The 22,284-nt window shown below is 41.4% G+C and overlaps 1 protein-coding gene and 1 long non-coding RNA gene across 11 annotated transcripts in view; one reads left to right on the top strand and one right to left on the bottom strand.

The window, feature by feature from the left end:
- PHLDB2 (pleckstrin homology like domain family B member 2) overlaps positions 1-22,284 on the bottom strand; it is a 236,338-nt gene that overhangs the window by 162,648 nt on the left and 51,406 nt on the right. The gene's annotated exons all lie outside the window — the stretch shown is intronic.
- The window catches only part of LOC122687546, a 34,825-nt gene continuing 15,958 nt past the window's right edge, over positions 3,418-22,284 (top strand). The window contains exons 1-2 of the long non-coding RNA XR_006339167.1: positions 3,418-3,483; positions 12,943-13,085. This is a non-coding gene — a long non-coding RNA (uncharacterized LOC122687546). The remainder of the gene's footprint in view (positions 3,484-12,942; positions 13,086-22,284) is intronic.

Genomic DNA, 22,284 nt, shown 5'->3' with positions numbered 1-22,284 from the left:
TGAAGCATGAATCATCCATTTGTCCAGCATACCTCACCTGGTAGTCACCTCATTGCTACTCTGTAATCAGACTGATTATCTCAGTACTGCAATGCTTGTGTTCAAGTCACCCTTATTTTACTTACTAATAGCCCCACAGTTCAAAGTCACAGTGATGTAGCAATTTGAATATGCCTAAGAGAAGCTATAGAGTTCTTCAAGTGAAAAATGCAGAAGTTCTTGACTTAATAAGAAAAAAAAGTCATATTGAGGTTGCTAAGATCTATAGTAAGAATGGATCCTCTATTTGTGAAATCGTAAAGAAGGAAAAAGAAATCTAGTTTTGCAGTCACTTTGGGGTCATCACACCTCAAACTGTAAAATTTATAGTCAGAGTGTGTGATAAGTGCTTCAGTTCAGTTCAGTCGCTCAGTCGTGTCCAACTCTTCATGATAATTGCTTAGTTATGATAAAAAAGGCATCAAATTTATATAATAAGATATTTTGATGGAGAGAGACCTCATTTACATAACATTTATTATAATATATTTTGTGATTGCTTAGAAGAAATCTCTTAGAAGAAATGGAGTCGTCCTCAGTCAACAAGAGTCTGAAATGCAGTACTAGGGTGCGATTTCACAAATGACAGAATGATCTCTGTTCATTTCCAAGGCAAACCATCCAACATCAAAGTAATATGAGTCTATGCCCCAACAATTAATGCCAAAGAAGCTGAATGGTTCTATGAAGACCTTCTAGAACTAACACCAAAAAATGATGTCCTTTTCATCATAGGGGACTGGAGTGTAAAAATAGGAAGTTAAGAGATACCTAGAGTAACAGGCAAGTTTGGCCTTGGAGTACAAAATGCAGGAGGGCAAAGGCTAACAGAGTTTTGCTAAGAGAACGCACCGTTCACAGAAAACACTCTCTTCCAACAACACAAGAGACAACTCAACACTTGGACATCACCAGATGGTCAATACTGAAATCAGATTGATTATATTCTTTACAGCCAAAGATGGAGAAGCTCTATACGGTCAGCAAAAACAAGACTGGGAGCTGACTGTGGCTCAGATCATGAACTCCTTCTTGCAAAATTCAGACTTAGTAGGGAAGAAAGTAGGGAAAACCACTAGACCATTCATGTGTGACCTAAATCAAATCCTTTATGATTATACAGTGGAAGTGACAAATAGATTCTAGGGATTAGATCTAATACACAGAGTGCCTGAAGAACTGTGGATGGAGGTTCATAACATTGTACAGGAGGCTGTGATCAAAACTGTCCCCAAGAAAAAGAAATGCAAAAAGGCCAAATGGTTGTCTGAGGAGGACTTACAAATAACTGAGAAAAGAAGAGAAGTGAAAGGCAAAGGAGAAAAGAAAAGATATATCCATCTTTGCTATTCTGAGTTCCAGAGAATAGCAAGGAGAGATAAGGAAGCCTTCCTAAGTGACCATAAAGAAAGCTGAGCGCCAAAGAATTGATGGTTTTGAGCTATGATATTGGAGAAGACTCTTGAGAGTCCCTTGGACTACAAGGAGATCAAAGCAGTCAATCCTAAAATAAGTCAGTCCTGAATATTCATTGGAAGAACTGATGCTGAAGCTGAAGGTCCAATCCTTTGGCCACCTGATGTGAAGAGCCGACTCATTGGAAAAGACCCTGATGCTGGGCAAGATTGAAGGCAGGAGGAGAAGGGGACGACAGAGAATGAGGATGGATGGCATCACCGACTCTATGGACATGAGTTTGAGCAAGCTCTGGGAGCTGGTGATGGACAGGGAAGTCTGATGTGCTGCAGTCCATGGGGCCGCAAAGAGTCAGACAGAACTGAGCAACTGAACTGAACTGACTGATTATTGGTTATTGTTGTTAATCTCTTATGGTGCCTAATGTGTAAACTAAATTGTCATAAGTAAGTATGTGTAGGAAAAAGCAGTATTTATAGGGTTCAGCACTATCCATGCTTTCAGGCTTCCACTGAGGGTCTTGGAATCTATCCCTAAGATAAGGTGGGAGCTATTCCATTTATCTATTTATTAGGTGCTAGATATCTTTGTAAAATTTATTTTGGACAAAGCATTTGGTTGTCAAAAATAAGGCATTTGTAAAATGTTACTTTAAAGAGTGAAAGTGATTTCTGCTTTGGGGGATATTCTGTATGGGCTGCTGGGTCATGCTATGGACTGAATTGTGTCCCCCAGAACACATAATGTTGAAGTCTTAACCTCAGTATTACTGTATTAGGAGAGAGGGGGTTTTATAGGTAACGAGGATTAAACGAGGTCACATGGGTTAAGTCCTAAGAGCTCAGTGGCCTTACAAGGATAGAAGAGAGATCCTCCTCCTTGCTTCCGCCTCCCCACAACCAGAGCCTTCAGTGGGGACAGCTGGCTGCAAGGCGGGAAGGGTTTCTCACCAGAAACCCCCTGTGCCTGCCCCCAGAACTGTGAGAAATGAGTATCTGTTGTGGGAACCATGGTCCATGGTATTTTGTTATGGCAGCCAAAACAGTCATGGAGAGGCGGTTTTGTTCGGAAACGCTCGAGAAAACACACACAAGTGTGGCCCGGACAGACCCCTTCCTCGAAGACGTGTTTCCCGTCTGTGTGTGTTGTCTGCACCCCCTGTTGGAGGAATCCTGGCAGGGGGACAATGACATCCCACCGGGCTCTTTGGGCTTTCGCCAGCCAGGACATGATGCACTGATGTGCCACAGTACATTCTTTTTTAAAAGCTTAAAAATTTTCAAGTGTCCAACAGGGTTTGTTAACTACAGGCATAGGGCTGTGCATCAGAGCTCTAGGACTTACTTAACTTACATAAGTGAGATTTTACCTTATGTTCTTAAGGTAGTATCTAACCTTCTGAATTGTCATACTTTATTTAATTGCATCATTGACTATTGTCCTCAGACCTCTATAAGTGACCAGATCAGTGAACTTAAAGTGGCTCTTTTTGCAGTTATCTTCTTGGCTGTCATTTCTTTTAACCTCGTACCACCAGAAAGCAAAGCTTCTACATAACGGGGAGACCCGCCAGGCTGTGCCTTCAAAATGAGGAAGGGGAATCTTATTAAAGTTATTTCAGGGACAGTGAGCTGATACTGGCATTAAAGAAAGAAAATCCATCTCAAGAAAGGAGGAAGCTAGTGAGTATGTAGATTTTTGTGGAGAAAAGAGGAGGAACTCAGATTAGTGTGGCTGGGAAGTGGCCTATTGCCAAACTACAGAGAGACTCTCCAGAATTACTGACATGCCACAAAACCACAGGCTTGGAGACAGCATTCTCACAAGGCAAGAGGTTGAGCATAAGGTCACCCAAAGGCAGAGGAAAACATTTACTTTACTATTTAGAGCTGTTTTCCTTTCTTTAGACAAACTGTCCCTCAATCCCATAGCAAGAGCTTTCTTCTGGTACCTCTGGTTTATGTGGATTTATTAGTGAGTCCCCAGGAAGGCACAGCGTCACATAAAAGCTCTTCATCTTTTCACCAGGTAATGATTAATGTCATGTCACAACTTTGCAATACTGCAGCTGACCAAGTAGCAAATCAATGAGGGTTCTATCATTACCTTATCTGTCAGAGATAATAACTTATTAATGCAGCATTTTCTTGATTACATCTACCAGTTGTTCCTAGAAATTATGTGCTGAGCTACTGTCTTTCTTGGGAAATATTTAAATATACTGCTCAAATATATCATTTATGTGTATGTGCTAGTGATTTTAACAGAAATCTAAACTCATTTCAGGAGTTGTTTGGTACTATCAACAGAGCTGTAAACAGGACCTCAGTGAAGAATTTGCGCATCACTGTATTAGTTATGAGAATTGCAATCATTGATTCCAGTAACTGGAAAATACCTTCGAGATCGTAAATTGAATACTTGGAGCCTAGAGCGGGTAGAGACTTGTCCAGGCCTTTCTGGGTATGTAGAGCTTTTAAATTAGAGCAATAGTCCGGGCAGATTCTGTCTCCTTATCACAGATACACGTGCAAGATGCACATGTATTACTCAGGAATATGTTAAAACTCAGTTCTGACGGAGTGAAATGAAAAGTGTCAGTGGAAGTGGAGGTAGAGGACAGTCTCCTCTTTCTTCTGAGAAGTAGCTGCTAATGTCATTCATACAAAGCCCTCACACTTGATTGCCTAAACATCCAACTCTGCTGAGAAAGTTTATGAAGATCATTTGGGGATGGAACATCTGAGTGGGGGCAGGCATGCTCTGAAGCTTGCCTCTTCCTAAGGCCGCAGCTTGGTATTCTCTAGAAACAGTTTAATCCACGATTTTGAACTGGTTCCCTAAATCACAGGAAATAAACCACATTCTTAGTTTGGCCTTGGTTTTTTTCACAATGGCTATATATTAACATTGCCAGGGGAACCTTTAAAATCCCCAATGCCCAGACAGCTCCTCAGACCAATGAAGTCAGAATTCCTGGGCTGGGACCCAGACACTGGCAATTTTTAAACTCCCCAGGTGATTCTAATGTACAGCCAGGACTGAGAACTATTGAGTTAGGCATAAAATCAGGCCAAATAAAAAAGGATTATTCATAAAATGTTCCTCCTACCAAGGAAGTAAAGCCGTGTTTCAGTTAACTACATTTAGCCCGTTATTCTCAATTGCACTGGCACCGCCCTCAGTCTGTGGGATTCATTTTTCTTCTGTATATAGAAGGGTTATAGGGTTTAAGGGTTAAAGGTTAAACCTTAATTTTCATTCACCAACTTGCATTACTTCCCCTCCCCAGGTTCTTCTCCTCAGGATGGAATGTGCTTTAAATGGTTTCCCAGTCAACAATAATGATCATTTACTAACTTTTTAATACTTGCCTGGCCCTGTCTTCCGCACTTTGTATGCTAAATTTATTCCTCCCGACAGAGTTATGCATTAGATTTCATTACTCTCATTTTATATATAAAGAGACTTTAGTCTCAGAGAAGCTGTTAGATGCCAGAGTATATGGAGAACAGCAGATCTGAACACATGCACCATGGTTTTTTCTATCCTGGCATACCCTGAATTCTGGCAATAGCATGGCATTTCGGAAAAGGCCATCCATTCTCAGTGATGGCAGTATCACCCCTCAAGGGGATGAAAACTGGTTCCTAGTGAGGGGCGGGTGAAAAAATTCACTCTTTCTATGTAAAAAACACAGATATACATGCAGTACATTATCAAGTATAACAGCATATTTGTAGTATTAAATTTCATGGGAGAGAGAAGATTAGAAAAATTGTCTAGAAAGCTCTTTATGAGTATGGTAATGAACAAAAGGTTTACAAACTCTGGAATAGACAGAGGTCAAGAAAGTTCATGCGAAGAGTTCTCAGGGGATTCTTAAATAAGACACCGGGACCAGGTAGCTGAAGAGCTGCGGATGTGCTTTCTGACTAGGAAGAGGGAGAAGGGCACCATTGCGTCTCCTGAATCACACATTGCACCCCTATGAACGCAGCCAGGCTGTTGTTCTGACTAGGAAGAGGGAGAAGGGCACCATTGCGTCTCCTGAATCACACATTGCACCCCTATGAACGCAGCCAGGCTGTTGTTCTGACTAGGAAGAGGGAGAAGGGCACCATCGCGTCTCCTGAATCACACATTGCACCCCTATGAACGCAGCCAGGCTGTTGTTCTGACTAGGAAGAGGGAGAAGGGCACCATTGCGTCTCCTGAATCACGCATTGCACCCCTATGAACGCAGCCAGGCTGTTGTTCTGACTAGGAAGAGGGAGAAGGGCACCATCGCGTCTCCTGAATCACGCACCTCACCCCATGAACGCAGCCAGGCCGTCGTTTGTTCAGCAGACCCTTCACACTATTGGTTCCTCTTTGATTCAAGAAGATCTCAATGAAATGGAAAAATGTAACATATAGAAATAAATGTAAAGACCTGTATTTTTTAAGTTCAAAAAAATTTTACAAGAGTATTAAGAAGAATCAAAGAAACAAAAAGCAAAGCCATAAACAAAATTTTGGAGGATGAATTAAGTCACATGTCTTCTAATGAATACATGCATTCGTGTATTCTGGGATTAATCCCTCAGAACCTCCCCCTCTCAAGATACTGCTTAGCTTGAAGTCAATTATCTTTGGAAACGGAAGGAAGAAATCTAAGATTTGTTCAGAAGTACTTGTAAATTGGGCCTTCCCTGGTGGCTCAGACGGTAAAGAATTCACCTGCAATGCAGGAGACCTGGGTTCGTTCGATCCCTGGGTTGGGAAGATCCCCTGGAGGAGGGCGTGGCAACCCCACTCCTGTATTCTTGCCTGGAGAACCCCCATGGACAGAGGAGTACATGCGGGCTGCCGTCCATAGGGTCACAAAGAGTCAGACACGACTGATCGACTAAGCGTGTGAACAGGCGTGCGCACACACAAACACACAAACACACACACACTTGTAAATTGAAACTTTCTGTTCTTTATCTCAGTTTCTTTTAAAACCACGCTTCTAAAAAGGATGTTTTTTAGAACATGTTCATTATTGCAGATGAGAACATGAGTGTTCAGTGAGATGAACACTTTCAAGTTCTACATGGGATACAAGGCAGAGTTGAGATAAAGTTCCTAATTTGTGGGATTTCAAAGCCCATCATTTCCTACACCCGCATGACAGCTACTGTTGTGGTGAGTGGGACGGTGTCTCATTCAGTTATCCTGAGTCCACTGGAAATTGGCTTGAGCGCGCGAGTCAGGGGTGACCGCAGGTGAAGGGTGGCACCCTCACCGCCCTATCTCAGGGGTTCCGTGCGTGGGTGGGGGATGGTCCCCAGGATGGCTCGCCGGACCGGGGCTAAGAGGAGCCCGACGGGTTTGGTTAGAGCAGAACCGGTCTCAGGATTGCAGAGAGCCCATTAGTCACCACTTTACATTCCATTCCATATTGGTCAGTGAGGGAGAGGCGTTCCGATCCTGACCGAAAGTTGAAGGACCACGTACATTTTGGCTGGCTGCCTGCTATTCCTCTGCTGCTTAAAGGTAGACCTTTTGCTCTCTGTGTTCTTCCAGATTCCACTTGCAGCTAACACACGCATCAAGGAATGGCTGCTCATTTCAAAATTAGAACAATGTCTCTATAGCAACAAAGAGCATACAGGCATTTCTGCGTTTTCTTTTGTGCCTAGAGGTGAGTATACAACCTTTTGTGTAAAGTCTCCTACACAGTGTAGAGTTAAATCTTTCATCTCCTTAGGGCTGCTTGATACTACATATCTGCTTATTTTTTATGTTTTTGATTTTTCTTTCCTTTCCCAGTGACATGTTGCCGTTTTAACTATGATTGATTATCTATTTTTGGAAGCAAGGCCATAACTTTAACTTTTCTTGGGAAGACAGAAACCACATGTCCCCATCACCCACCATCCTCATACTTCACTCCAACCCTGGGGCAAATTAAGTGTAAGGAAGGCTGCTTGATCCCCTTGGTAGGGAAGAAGAGAGGAAAGTAAGCTAAGCGTTAGGAGATAGAGGTTTTAGTGCTGTGTCTGCTTCCTTTGCCGTAAGAGAGACAATGACCGATGCTTGTCTCACGCTATTGTAACAAATAAAGGCATGTAAAAGAAACCTTAGGAAGCTGTCACGTATAACCCATCAGCAAGGACAAGCTGTGATTGTTGTTATTTTAATCTGTAACCAGATTAATAGACTTCACATCTGTCCTGAAGGGTACATACCAAGCCTTTCACAAGGTTATGGGTCATCTTGCTCTGTGCTAGCCTTGAAATAAATTAGACTTGAGAAAACAGGAAATGAATATCCTAAGGCATAACAGGATACATACAGATGCACCATAGGGATATTGCTAGTTATTCTGGATCCTTGAGCAAGACCTGAGATACAAGAGCCTCTTGGGGGGTACCAAAGGTAATGGAGAGAAAATGAGGGCCCTCGTGGAAGGCACTCTCCCTTCACTCCTTCTCTGCTTGTGCTACACTCATCACAGGTCAGAGCCTCGGGAGTCAGAATGCAGTCCCTGGTGAGGTCGCACCTTGATCCACATGGTTGCATGTAAACCCCATGTTCATGGCACCTTAGAGAGAGTTGGTGGTGCTCTGCAATCTCCTGGGCTTTCACTTGATAGACTGGGAAAAACCCTAGGTAGGAGCCACGAGTCTTGGTGTTAAGACTCAGAATTCCACTTACTAAATATTCGATCTTTAGCAAGTTAGTCAATCTCTCCATCTTGGTTTAGTTATTTTAAAAATTAAAAAAATTGAGGTATAATTTACATACTACAGTATTCAGCCTTTTTAAGCTATACAGTTAAATAGTTTTTAGTATACACACAGAGTTGTGCAACCATAAACACTTTCTAATTTCAGAACTCTAATCACAGGAAAAAAAAACCCAAACACCCATACGCATAAGCAATCACTCCCCATTTCTCCCTTCTCCCAGCCCCCAGCAACCATGAATCTACTTTCTGGTTCTGTAGATTGCCTATTCTTGACATTTTATATAAATGGAATCATACAATATGTGGTCTTTTGTGTCTGGCTTCTTTTAAATTGCATAATGATTTGTAGTTTCATCCAAGTTGTAGCATGCACTTCATTCCTTTTTATGGCCTGATAGCATCCGGTTGTGGTTCTTTATTTAGTCACTCATTCATCCATCATCACTCACTCTGAGTGAACACCTACTGTGAACCAGCTTTGTCCCAGGCTCTCAGCACATCGATTCGTGTTTATTCATGTCTATTACATGAATAAATGAAGGCACACATTTATTCATTTATATTGGCAAGTCATTGAGGTTAATGGGTTATTTATGAGTGTTTTAATTTTGAGAAGTGTTTGTCTTCATAGGTAAAAGAAGAGCTGAGTTAGCCTTGTTAGAAGCATTGCTTCTAGAAGCATGCTTTTCTGTATTCTGTAGGACTTTTTCTTATTGTAATCCTTTTGTTTTGAAAAACAGCATTATAAATTCATCTTTTTTTTAATAATATGCAAAAATGAAAAAGTGAAAGGCAGGATTCATGACCCACTCCATTGCCTAAAGGCCTGGGTTGTTTAGCTATTTGAGTAACCAGCACAATGTGATTTGATACGTTTCCTAACACAATTGTACAATTGTGCACAGGACAAATTAAAAAAGCATTATCCTCTTTACAGGATATTGACATTTCCAGTTGAGTTGGGTTTTGTTCTAAATCTGAAGAGCACGGCATGAAACAGGGTCTGAGGAGACCTGGGTTCCTATTTACATTCTGCCTCTAGGGCCTTCTAGGAACTTAGGTAAGAAGAGGGAGGGAGGCGCACATTACTGGCCTGGGAACCGTGTGGTAGTTGTACAAAGTCTCGTACTCAGAGCGGCCTGTGTTGACTTAACGCTTTGTTGTAGCTGTCTTGAATTCTTAGTCATTTTGAACAAGATGACTTGTAAATTATGTACCCGGTCCTGGAAGGAAGGAACATTTGTTAAGGGTCTACTCTGTACTGCCCACTTAATCGGAACCTCCAGCCATTGTTTTAAAAAATGTTTAGTTTTAAAATAGGAGGACTAGACTTCATATTCTTTTAAGGTCATCTCTATGTCTAAAATTCTCTAATGCCAAGTTATGTAAAATGTTCTAGTGAAGGTAGTGGTGTTTTGCCAACTATTTTTTTGTTTTTTTTTTTTAGAGATTTATCTTAATTGTTATGTTTTTCTGGAAATCTCCCTTAGTCCAATGTAATTTAGTAACTTTTCTTCTGTGCCCCATGCCCCCTTTGCATTAAGAGTGTTTGGAAAAGATTTTTTAGATTTAAGCCAGCTTCTGTCTCTCCCACTGCATTTCTTGCTCTTTAAAATCAGGTACTTTGTCTTAATCAACTTGTAACTTACAAAATGGTACATATGCAAAGCTATGCCCATAAATGTAGGTTAAATGAATGATTATCTGAAAGACCACGAATCCTATACAATTTTTGACTTTGAACTTAAATTTAGAAGCAAGTATAAAACCACTACTTTTATAGATTTCTATAAAGAAACTGGGAAATGCTTCTTAAAATAAGCAAGATTGAAGAATTCAGTCGCAGAAGTGAAAATTCAGACTTGCTAGTACGTAATGTTATTAGAGATGGGGTACACTAAGGCAAATGCATAGCCCACAACAGTCACTGGCATACAGAAATTAAAGATATATACAATGAGAAACTAAGGCAAGACATTTTCCCAAGTAACTTCAATCTAAAACACTGTATCTTTAAACTGATATATGTATAATAAGAATCTAATAACAAAATAATACTAATTCATGATTAAAAGGTAATCAAAAGATTTAAAGGGTATAAAACTAAAAAGTTCTTTTTACCCCAAGCCACACTCTTATTTCCCAAAAATATTCCCCAATGAGAGTTTCTTGAGTATCCTTCCAGTGTATTATACAATCTTGTTTCTGTACAAATAGGACTCTATGTATACACAGTTCATCTTTTGCTTTTTTATTAATAATATTTCTTAGCCCTTCTCTCATATTGGTACTTGGTGTTGTTATTGTTCAGTTGGGAAGTCATGTCCGACTCTTTGTGACCCCATGGGCTGTAGCACCCCAGGTCTCCCTGGCCCTCACTATCTCCTGGAGTTGGCCCAATGTTGATACTTGTGAATTTCCTTTATTGTTTTTTAGGAGTGTATAGTGTTCCACTTCATAGTTAGAACACAGTTGATTAAAACAATGCCTTCTGATGAAAACTTCTGTTGTTTTCAGCTTGGGAGAATTACATAAAAGCAAGGGCTTCCCAGGTGGCTCAGTGGCCAAGAATCTGCCTGCCAGTGTAGGAGATGAGGGTTGGATCCCTGGGGCAGGAAGATCCCTTGGAGAAGGAAATGGCAGCCCACTCCAGTATTCTCGCCTGGAAAATCTCATGGACAGAAGGGCCTGGTGGGCTATAGTCCAGGGGGTCACAAAAGAGTCAGACACGACTTAGCAACTAAACAACAGCATAGAAGCAAAGTAAATATCTTCACATAGGAATACATCCACAGACTAAATTCCCAGCAGTGAGCTAGCTTGACGTCTCTCTGATTTGATATGAAGGAAAATCCAATTCAGTTACCAACTTTGTAATATAATATTTATAATGACTTAGAGACAATTACAAACATACTTGACTATTCTTGTCTTGAAACTATTTTTAGGAACATTTCCCAGTTGGTATGACTTTCTTTTTTTAGAGTAATTCCTAACTTTCAAAAAAAAATTTTTTTTGAAACAATCAGTCTGTATACTATTCAAGAGCAGCTGAAACTGTCTGCTTCATCGTTGTGAAGAATGGGGGCTGGAAGTGAAGCCTTGGTGAAAGGGGAAAGATTGTAGGATGTTCCCCAAGAGACTGATTCTTCTTAAAGTTGATTAAATGCAAGGGTGAATATTTCTCAGTTTCTGCTTGAAATTAAATACATATTTATTTCTACATATCTGCCTATTATTTCAGCTTATAAATATATTTGCCAAATTTATAGTGTTTTCCAAAACATTAAAAAAAGAAAGAAAATAAGTCACTTATAGGAAGGATGACAAAAGGCACCGACTAGTAAACACGGGCTTCCTTGGTGGCCCAGACAGTAAAGAATCTGTCTGCATTGCAGGAGACCAGGGTTTGGTCCCTGGTTCAGGAAGATCCCCTGGAGGAGGAAATGGCAACCCACTCTAGTATTCTTGCCTGGAGTATTCCATGGACGAGCCTGGTGAGTACAGTCCATGGGTCGCAAAGAGTCAAAGCTAAGGCATTTTTTCCTTTGTCTCATGACTGACTGTCTCATGTAATCCTGCACATGGACTGAAGTGCTTTCAAGTCTGCTAGTTAACAGTAATGTGAAACAGAAAGGTTGCAGCAATGCTTGGGTTGAGCCTGCTGTCAGCCAGTTTCTGAGCCGAGAATTAGGAGAGGGAGGGTCTCTTCAATAAGCCACAAATACTGTGCGTGTGTGTGTGTGTGTGCACGCGCGTGTGTCTCCCTAAGTAGAACCTGAGCCACTCAGTGTTCTATATCCTTCTCTTTCATTAATTAATTTCTCGTGTGTCTACTATGTTAGGCACTAGTGATATGTGGTCGGTACCAATATGTAGATAATGAGGAATTATGCATGTACCAAGAAGGACAATAAAGAGTATAAGGAGAAATGAAAACAGGGTCATACTTATACTGATTTTGAAATCAATAAAAGACATCTCTGAGGAAGTAGCATTTAGCTAAGACCTGAGGCAGAAGCAGAAGGTACACAGGAAAAGATTTCAGGCAGAGGGATAGACTAAGCCTGACGTAGTGAAGAGCTTGGGAGGCTTTAAAAACAAAGAACCAAACAAAACTGTGTCCCGCACCTGGAGAAACGCCACAGGGACTGAGGCTGGAAGGCTTGCAGGCCTTGTCCTGGTCGTTGTTGTTGTGCGGTCACTAGGTCCTGTCCGACTCTTTGTCCCATAGACTGTAGCCCACCAGGCGCCTCCGTCTGGGGGGCTTCCCAGCAAGAAGACTGCAGTGGGTTTCATTCCTTCTCCATGGGATCTTCCGAACGCAGGTTTTTTGGGTTTTTTTTTTTTTTACCACTGAGTCACCTAGTCTTCCCTGTCCTTGATTAGGACTTTTAATTTGAATACATCACTATTATTACTGTTTTATATCTTACTAATTAAGGCTGTAGTATAATCTGATTTGTATTTTTAAAATCTCCCTCTGGCTGGTCTGTGGAGAATCAAGTCTGAAGAAAACAAGGGAGCTGTGTTTATATTTGTTATAATAAAGCACATATGAATGGTGGCTTGAGTTAGGTGACGGTAAAGAGAGCTGGAGAGAAGTGGGTACATTTCTGACATACTTTGAGGGTAGAATCGCCAGGACAATGTCATAACACCTTTGGGTTTTTTTTTTTTTTTTTTAACATATCAGTTCATTTTGACTTTACTATTCTAGAAGACTCTGGAAAGATGGAAAGCTATTTTTTTCCATTTCTCCTTAGGAAAACAGGATTTTCCTTAGGACAGCTAGGTAAACTGAGGCACCCTGAAGGATTACCCCAAAGGGAGAGAAGCTCCAAGGCTTGGAGGAGGAGTGTGAGTAGAAAAAAGACTGGGATCTCCCAAGACTTGAAGATGTAAGGAGGTGAGTGATTTTATTAAATGCATAGTTTATTTCAAATAGATACAGTGGGGGCCAAGTTCTGCTTTCTTGGGGCTCACCGGAGATGGACAGATCTTTGATGGAGGCCATTGTGGAGGCCAGTGTGAAAAGTCTCAACAATAGGGCCCCAGCTCCAACTTTCCACAGAGTAAATAAAGATTACAGCTGCATGCAAATGGACCCAGGCTTGGACCATGTGCTCTTTGGCAATGAACTAAATTGTCTAGTCAGATTTCCATCTCCTTTTAAGCCATTTCTATTCTCCTACCATCTTTGGAAGGGAAAGGGGCACTTAAACACTTCTGAGATGCAATTTCTCATGACTGGAGGGTAGAGGCCTAAGCATATTTATCTCTTGTGTAAAATAAATAAACACAAGTATGTCTATTCTTATTCATGGACCTGATACTCTGGGCATCTTAAACAAAAACCAGACATTAGTTGTTACTGTTAATGATGATAGTGGTGGACAGCAGGCAGGTTTTAGAGTAGTATTGGCAAATACATCTTGAGAAAATATTACTGGAAATGGGCTGTGGCTGGCGTAAGCAAGGAAACAGCTGGGGAGCAGGTGGTTCTTTTCACATCTGGGAGCCACTAAACCCAGTGGTAATAGAGGCATTCCATATGGTTCTACCCCTTAGCCCAGTGGGATTAGGCCCTGCTCCCCATCCCAGCTCCGGGCACCACTTAGGTAGGATTTCAGCAAACAGGCTGGCTTTCAGCAAAGATGACACTGGTGGACAAGATGCCTCACCATTAGTGGATCAGGGACAGAGGTTCCCGCTTCATTCCATACAGCATGGCCTAGGTGAATCTAGTCCAGTCACTTCAGCTTTACAGAATAATTCAGGATACAGTGAAATAGGTACTCATGCATTTTGTGGGAATATAAATTGTCTAATCTTTCTTGAGGGCAGATCTGGTGATACCTCTGCATAATCTTAAAATGTGCATTTTTTCCACTCTCCTCACTGTAAATAAATTAATCATAACATTGACTCATTATATATACATGGTCTTATTTGTTTATTTATTTGCTTATTTATTTGTGATAAATCCTTAGAATGTACCACTCCAAACAAATGATCAGATCTGGATGGTAACTGGTCCATAACCGTAAGGTCCCTGGATTTTATCCTCTGCTTCCTTCCTCTCTGAGGTAACCTGGATCTCATATTCATCATCATATAAATGCTTTCTCTTTTACATAGATATTTTTGGTAGCATTTGTATTTCTGAAATTTTAATTCTGGTGTATGTGTGTATATGTACATATGTAAATGTGTATATTTAATCTTTGCAAAATTATTTTTAATTTAATAGTATATTGCTAAGATATGGATCATGTCATATGATAGTTTGATGAACTCCTGTTGGCTGATGAATTGTATCACATTGTATTCAGCACAGCTGATTCATACCCTCTCCTTTTTTAAAAAGATGATTTTGCCCATTTGTTTTCGTCTGTGCTGGGTCTTCGTTGCTGCTCAGGCTTTTCTCTAGTTGCGGCGAGCAGGAGCCACTCTCTCGCTGCTGAATGCAGGGCTTCCCTTGTTGAGGAGCGTTTCTCGGGGGCACGATAGTTGTGACTCGCAGGAGCATGGACTCAGCAGCTGTGGCACATGGGCTCAGCTGCTGCAGGGCCTGTGCAATCTTCCTGGATCAGGGATCAAACCTGTGCATCCTGCACTGGCAGACGGATTCTTTGCCCCTGAGTCACAGGGAAGCCATGTCCCCTCCTTTTGATAGGCATCTGGGCTGTGTCCAATTTTTGTTGGCTCAGCCCAAACATTCCAACAAAATATAGTCAAAAGGTACAAACAGGCATTTCAAAGAAGATAAAATAAATATATAGCTAACAGAAATATGAAATAATATTTAACATCAACGGAGATCAGGAAATAAAGTGAAGGTGATGAACTGCTAGTCGCTCAAGCATGGTTGGCTCTTTGCAGTTCCATGAGTTGTAGCCCATCAAGTTCCTCTGTTCACAGAATTCTCCAGGCAAGAATACTGGAGCAGCCATCCCCTTTTATAGGGAATAGCCCCGACCCAGGGATGGAACCCAGGTCTCCTGCATTGCAGGCGGACTCTTTACCATCTGAGCCAACGGGGAGCCCCAGGAAATGTAAATCATGATTTTAATAAAACAGTGTTCTACGACCATTTGCTTGATAAGCATGAAAAAGTCTGACTGACAGTACCAGGTGTCAGAGAGGATGTGGATCCAGAGCATCACTTATAGATTATTAGGGGAATTTGAGTTGGTGCAACAATTTCGGGAACAGTTTTACATTATCTCATAAAGGAAAGTCTTCATCTATCCTATGACTAGGATGACTGACTATACATTGCCCAAACCAAGACACTTTTGAGGATAAAAAGGGGCGCTAAAAGGGTGAGTCCGTAGGTCAGCTGGAATTAACTGAGACTGCCTGGGAAAACTGAGCCATACGGTCCTTTATCCAAGACTTGGAAAGTCCACTCCCAGGAGACACATGTTACATCTGCTGCATAGGAGTCCTGTACAGATTGTTCAGAGCAGGTTTCGTCATGTGATCAAAATCCTGTGCAGAGCCTTTCACTCAGCAATTGCAACATCTAGGAGCTTACTGCTCCTTGGAAGAGAAGCTATGACCAACCTGAAAGTGAAAGTGAGGTTGTGTCCGACTCTTTGTGACCCAGTGGATCGTAGCCCACGGAATTCTCCAGGCAAGAGTACTGGAGTGGGTTGCCATTTCCTTCTCCAACCTAGACAGCATATTAAAAAGCAGAGACATTACTTTGCCAACAAAGGTCCATCCAGTCAAAGCTATGGTTTTTCCAGTAATCATGTATGGATGAGAGAATTGGGCTATAAAGAAAGCTGAGCACTGAAGAATTGATGCTTTTGAACTGTTGTGTTGGAGAAGACTCTTGAGAGTCCCTTGGACTGTGAGGAGATCCAACCAGTACATCCTAAAGGAAATCAGTCCTGAATAGTCATTGGAAGGACTGATGCTGAAGCTGAAACTCCAATGCTTTGGCTACCTGATGCGAAAAACTGACTCCTTGGAAGACCCTGATGCTGGGAAAGATCAAAGGCAGAGGAGAAGGGGACGACAGAGGATCAGATGGTTGGATGGAATCACTGACTTGATGGACAGGAGTTTGAGCAAGCTACAGGAGTTGGTGATAGACAGGGAAGCCTGTCATGCTGCAGTCCGTGGGGTCGCAAAGAATCGGACACGACTGAACGACTGAAATGAACTGAACTGAACAGAGGAACTTATTGTAAGGAGAGGTTACTAAGAACAAATATTTATCTACTATGTCATTCATCAAAGGATTTTTGTAATACTGAAAATCTGGAGACTATTCAAATATTGACAATTCAGGCCTGGTACTGTGGTACATTCATAAAATGTCTTATTAAGCAGTAATTTGAGATTAACTGTGTATATAAAGAGATCAGGAGATGCATTTTACAGCATCAGCATTCATGGATTCCTCGGAAACATTTAACCTTTAAGTGTGTTTCTCTATGGTTTTCCATGGTAGCTCAGTCGGTAAAGGATCCACCACGCTGACCTCACCAAAGTTTCTCCTGCATCCATGGAAACTTATCTCTCTTGGACAAGATACGACTGCTTAGGTGGCCACAAACTTGAATTAGTTTATTGTCATAGTCTGACTCCTTGATTACAGTCACTCAGCAACTTACTGAGAGAATCCTAACACCTTAAGTGCTGTGAAGAAGATGTAAAAAGACTACTAACTATGTGGATTAGAGACTTTGGAGAGGTAAATACTTAACTTTTCAAGGACTTTGAAAGTGTGGGTCTTTGTCAGAGGAGAGACAGTTACCTGAGGAGACTGAATAAGTCTGTTTGGAAAGGTGGCTTTCGGAGCCTATCTGGAGTCAAAGGGCAATAAAGTGAATCTCATTTTCTACAATAGCAGGAGTTTCTCCCTTGGCCAGTCGCCAAATGGAGAGTTGTCTCTATTTCTGATGAGGGAGGCTGAATACTCAGAGCTATGCTACAAAGCCTTCAGAATTATGAAAACTCAGGTATGGCCTATTTCTGGGTAGGAATAAATACTAGGAGTCTAGGTTTCCACCTTCTGGTGTCTGACTAAGCTGAAACACCTCTGAGGCAATAGTATGGCCCAGGAAGGTTTAACTCCTACTGCCCACAACACCCTCCTGACCCCATTAAGCTCCTTAAGCTCGTGGAGACTCCAACGCAACTCTCCTAGTGATGGAACTCCAGTCCCAAGTTCTGAGGTGGTTTGGCTGGAGAGACCCTGGATAGACTGACCAGATTCTGGATTTCACAGTAAGGCAGGGGTAATCATCAAAGAAGTCATTGTTCCCTGGGTCTTTCGGGGGCTCCATCTTTCTGTTGCAGTTGGAGCTGTTCAGTTGGCTAAAGATAAAGGACAAACAAAAACACTCCAGGCATAGCCTCTGTGACAGAGCTAGGCCAATCTTGGCACAACTAGTAATCATAACCAATATATTAACCACTGTTCACTGGTGCATTTCCTATAGGGTCAGACACTGTATGCATAATAAGTACATGATACACATTATCTCATGCAATTTTAGGGCTTCCCTTGTGGTTCAGGCAGTAAAGAATCTGCCTGCACTGTGGGAGATCAGGGCTCAATCCCTGGGTCAGGAATATCCCCTGGAGAAGAGAATGGCAACCCACTCCAGTATTCTTGTCTGGAGAATTACATGGTCTGAGAAGCCTGGCGGGCTACAGTCCATAGGGTTGCAAAGAGTAGGACACGACTGAGCAACTTACACTTTGACTTGACGTGCAATTGTTAAGAACCCTACAAGGTATGCTATTATCATTTCCAAATGAGAAAACTGTATCTCAAAAAGGTTCAATAACTTTCCCAAGTCCACAGCCTAATCAAGAAATCTGAACTCAGGACCATCTGAACCCAAAATTGTATTCTCATTCACTGCAGGACGTGGCTTCCAGTGTCTATATGGCAGAGCATTTTGTTCTTTCTCATTTTATGGAAAATGTACTTATGTATACTCAGAGCAAAACTATTTTGTTCTTAATAGCCTTTAAAATCATCCAGACAGGAAAATACATGCTAATTGTGTAACCAGATATAAATGGTGTTTCTTTAATAGTTGGTTGACCAAATGACTACTTAGTTCCCATAGAAAGTATATTATTACACCTTCTAAGAAAGGGGGTTAATAAGGAGTTCTATTGATGACAGCAATCTTTTCTTCAAAGGAACACCTAATCTGATGCCAGGAATCTGATAGAACCTTGAACTGTGGGTATAATTTGTTGTTTAGAGAGCCCTCTTTGCTTGTGAGGATCGTGGTTTTATCCGAGGCTTTGTTCTAAAACCTGCAACAATGATTGGGTAGAATAAATTTAGTCTACAAAAGAGTCACAGACAGATTTGATGTATAAACCTTTGTGTTCCTTTCTCACCAATTTAGCTTCACTGGGGGAAGAACAGCGCAGCTCTCATAATGACGCCTGTCCGTCCATGGGCGTGCGATATTCCCCTGCCAGCAAGCGAAGGAGGAGTTATGTCTGCTGGGTGCTTTCTCAGAGGTTACCCTTCTAATCTTTACTTTAGATCATCCCTATGTGGTAGGTTTATGCAAGCCAATTTTACTATTAATTAAATACCTTACCTCAGTCTTTTTTTCAGAGAGAAAAAAATAATAGGTAGCTAGAGTGGAGAAGCAAGCAAGAGAAGAGTCAAGTAAATGTTTTAGAGGCGCATTTTCACTTAGGGAAATCAAAGTAATGTCATTGAAAATAATAGTGACAGATATTTTCTCTTCCCGGCCTTTTCTTTTTAACCTTTAAAGGATGAAGGCCTTGACATTAAATAGCAGGACTGACACCCACAGATTCCAGGTCTCCTTCTGACTTGGCTGAGTCTGTCTTGTCGGTCTTGGTTTTCTGACAGAGGAGGGGAGTCATGCATATTTACCCCCATGGCTTTTACAAGACACAAAATAGCATCTATCCAAATCACTGTCTTGAAATGATAGTAAAAGGATAAACTGCACTGTGGTTCTCTCTGCCTGCTAGTTTCATTACCCGAGGTCCTTTCGCTTGTTCTTTAACCACATTTGAGGCTAAGATATCTGAACAACTATCTTCCTGGAAACCAGTGATCTGCTTGGGTCAAAATGCATGAGGTGGGACTTCCCTGGTGGTCCTGTGGTGAAGGCTTTAGACTCTGAATGCAAGGGGCCCTGGTTTGATCTCTGGTCAGGGAACTAGATCCCACAAGTGGCAATGAAGATCAAAGATTCTGTGTGTCGCAAATAAGACCTGGCACAGCCAAAGAATAATAATAATTATTATTATTATTTTTAAAAAGAATGCATGAGGTGATCATTATGGTTTAAGTGAGAAGCCTATTTGTGACCAGGAGTCTTGGCCCATTTTCCTTTCATTTCCATTTCCTGTATTTTCCAGATTAGAGAATTCCTAGCCAACTATTTATAATATACTTTCTGAAAAATTTACTGTTTTATTCACAAAGGTTTATTTTGGGGGCCTACAAAGTCTGTTTATTTAAAGATTCTAGAAAAATAAGAATTTGGTGTATCTTTAACTGGATGTCTTATTTTGGAGAAATATGCAGCAGGGTTGGATCCACCCCAAAATTGCCTGAGTGGGCTGCCAGCGGCCCTACCCTGGGGTGGCGCTTTCTTCTTGGCTGTATCTGTGGAATGTCTCCCCTTTCTCCCACGGGTGTCTGTGTCTTCTCTGAGATGAAGTGGGCCAGAAGAGAATTGGCAGGACCAGAAGCAGGGCCCCAGAGAACAGGGGAGTGAAAGTCCAGAATCAGCACAGGCCACCAGCCATGTCTCTGGAAATGGAGAAAAGCAAATTGAGCACTGTAGTTTCAGCCCCAAACGCTTTAATCTGTGGCACGTGCCTGGTCACAGTCGTACACCATGACACCAGGGAGAGTCTATGGATGACACCATGCGGAGGTCCTTACTTCCAGCCTTGGTATCCCAGTGCAGAACAGTGTCCGAAGATAAAGAAGAATCTCTCGTTTATAGGGACCATTTAATTTTGACTGTTCTCTAAAGACATTGTGATAGCATAGCATGCTATAGAGAATACAACAGACACCTATAGTGCTGAGTTATCGAGTTGTTTAAATAGAGAACACATCCAACTAGAGTAACTTGAAGTCATGAGGATAAGAATTACTTAAAATATGAGAGCGATCTAAGTGTCCATCAACTGATGAATGGATAAAGAAGATGTGATACACACACAGACAGTGGAATACTACTTGGCCACAAAAAGGAATGAAAATTTGCCATTTGCATGGATGGATTTGGAGGGCTTTTATTCTAAGTGAAATAAATCAGATAGAGAAAGACAAATACTGTATTATATCACATATATGTGGAATCTAAAAAAGGCAACAAAATAGTGAATATAATAAGAAAGAAACAGACTCACAGATACAGAGAACAAACTAGTAGTTACCAGTGAGGAGAGAGGGCAGTAGAAGGGGTAAGTGAGGGGTAGGAGATTAACAGGTACAAGCAGTTAGGTATAAAGTAAGCTACAAGGATATATGGGCTTCCCTCATAGTTCAGGTGGTAAAGAATCTGTCTGCAATGCAGGAGACCTGGGTTTGATCCCCGGGTTGGGGCGATCCCCTGGAGAAGGAAATGGCAACCCACTCCAGTATTCTTGACCAGAGAATCCCATGGACAGAGGAATCTGGCAGGCTACAGTCAATGGAGTCATGAGGAGTCGGAAACTTCTTAGCAACTAAATCACCACCTCAAGGATATATTGTACAACAGGAGAAATATAACCAATATTTTATAATAGCTGTAAATTATAAAGTGAAAGCCTCTCAGTTGTGTCTGGCTCTTTGCAACCCCAAGGACTATACAGTCCATGGAATTTTCCAGGCCAGAATACTGGAGTGGGTAGCCTTTCCCTTCTCCAGGGGATCTTCCCAACCCAGGGATTGAACCCAGGTCTCCCACTTTGCAGGCAGATTCTTTACCAGCTGAGCCACAAGGGAAGCCCATAAATTGACTTTGCTTATGGAGTATAACCTTTAAAAATTGTGAATCACTGTACTGTATACCTGCAACTTATGTAAGATTACATACATCAAATATACTTCAATAAAAACATTTCTTAGCTTCTCAGGTTGTACCTGGAGTATGTAAAGGCCCAGAAACTCAACTCTAGAAGACATCATACACACCAAGAAAACAGGAAAGCTAGGATATTGCTGAGAAACAGCCTTAGTCTGAAGTGTGATATCTTGATGGGTTGTTTCTTTATCTTCTACATGCTGATTCACAGCAGATATTGGTTTCACCTATTGTAGATGTTATCCATTTACACCATACATCAAAGGTCATTGACCTATTCATATCTTTTCTTCTAGCTCCAGGAAAACTCTTAATGGTGTTTATTTCCGTTCTTTTCTTTATTCTATTTCTGAGAGATTTCTCTAGGGACACCCTTCATGGACAGAGAACCTTGGGTTGGCTTAGGAAGTTTTTTGAGATGCAAAAGCATCTTTCAAATGTCAGCTATCTTCTAAGGCAGTGGTTCCTATACCACCATCAGGAGCAGCATCACTTGAGAATTCGTAGAAATACACATTCTTAGGAACCACTTCAGACCCTTCTTAATCAAGGACTCAGGGTTGTGGATCAGCACTCCATGCTATAACAAGGTCTGCAGGTGATTCTGAGACCACTATTCTAAGACACGTTTTTCTCCCTGGGCTGCTGCGTACCTGAGGATGTATTTTATTTGAAAGGTAGTAGTGGCAGAAGCAATCACATGTGTCAGGGTCCTATTGAAATGTTCTCTTTGGTCACCTAATGTATTTTCTTTTGCTCTGTTCTTGATTGAAACAAAACCCAGTTTCATAATGTGGGAATCTGAGGGCTTAGTGCTATACAAAATACAGCATCAGAATCCTTTTCTAGTAGTTTACAGGCTCTAAGAGGCAGATCATATACGTTTCCCTGCAAAGGCCAACTTCAGATATTAGACAAGTCACTCCCCAACCATCACTCGAATCAGTACCCTTTGCCAATGCAATCACAGGGGTATGATTAGACCCTCCCTTAAAACCAAATGTGCCTTCACTGAGTAGGTTATTAAAGCACAAGGGCTTCCCAGGT

Source organism: Cervus elaphus, chromosome 31 (genome assembly GCF_910594005.1).
Source record: "Cervus elaphus chromosome 31, mCerEla1.1, whole genome shotgun sequence".
In the NCBI taxonomy this organism is placed as follows: Eukaryota; Metazoa; Chordata; class Mammalia; order Artiodactyla; family Cervidae; genus Cervus; species Cervus elaphus.
This window is presented reverse-complemented; position numbering and strand designations above follow the sequence as displayed.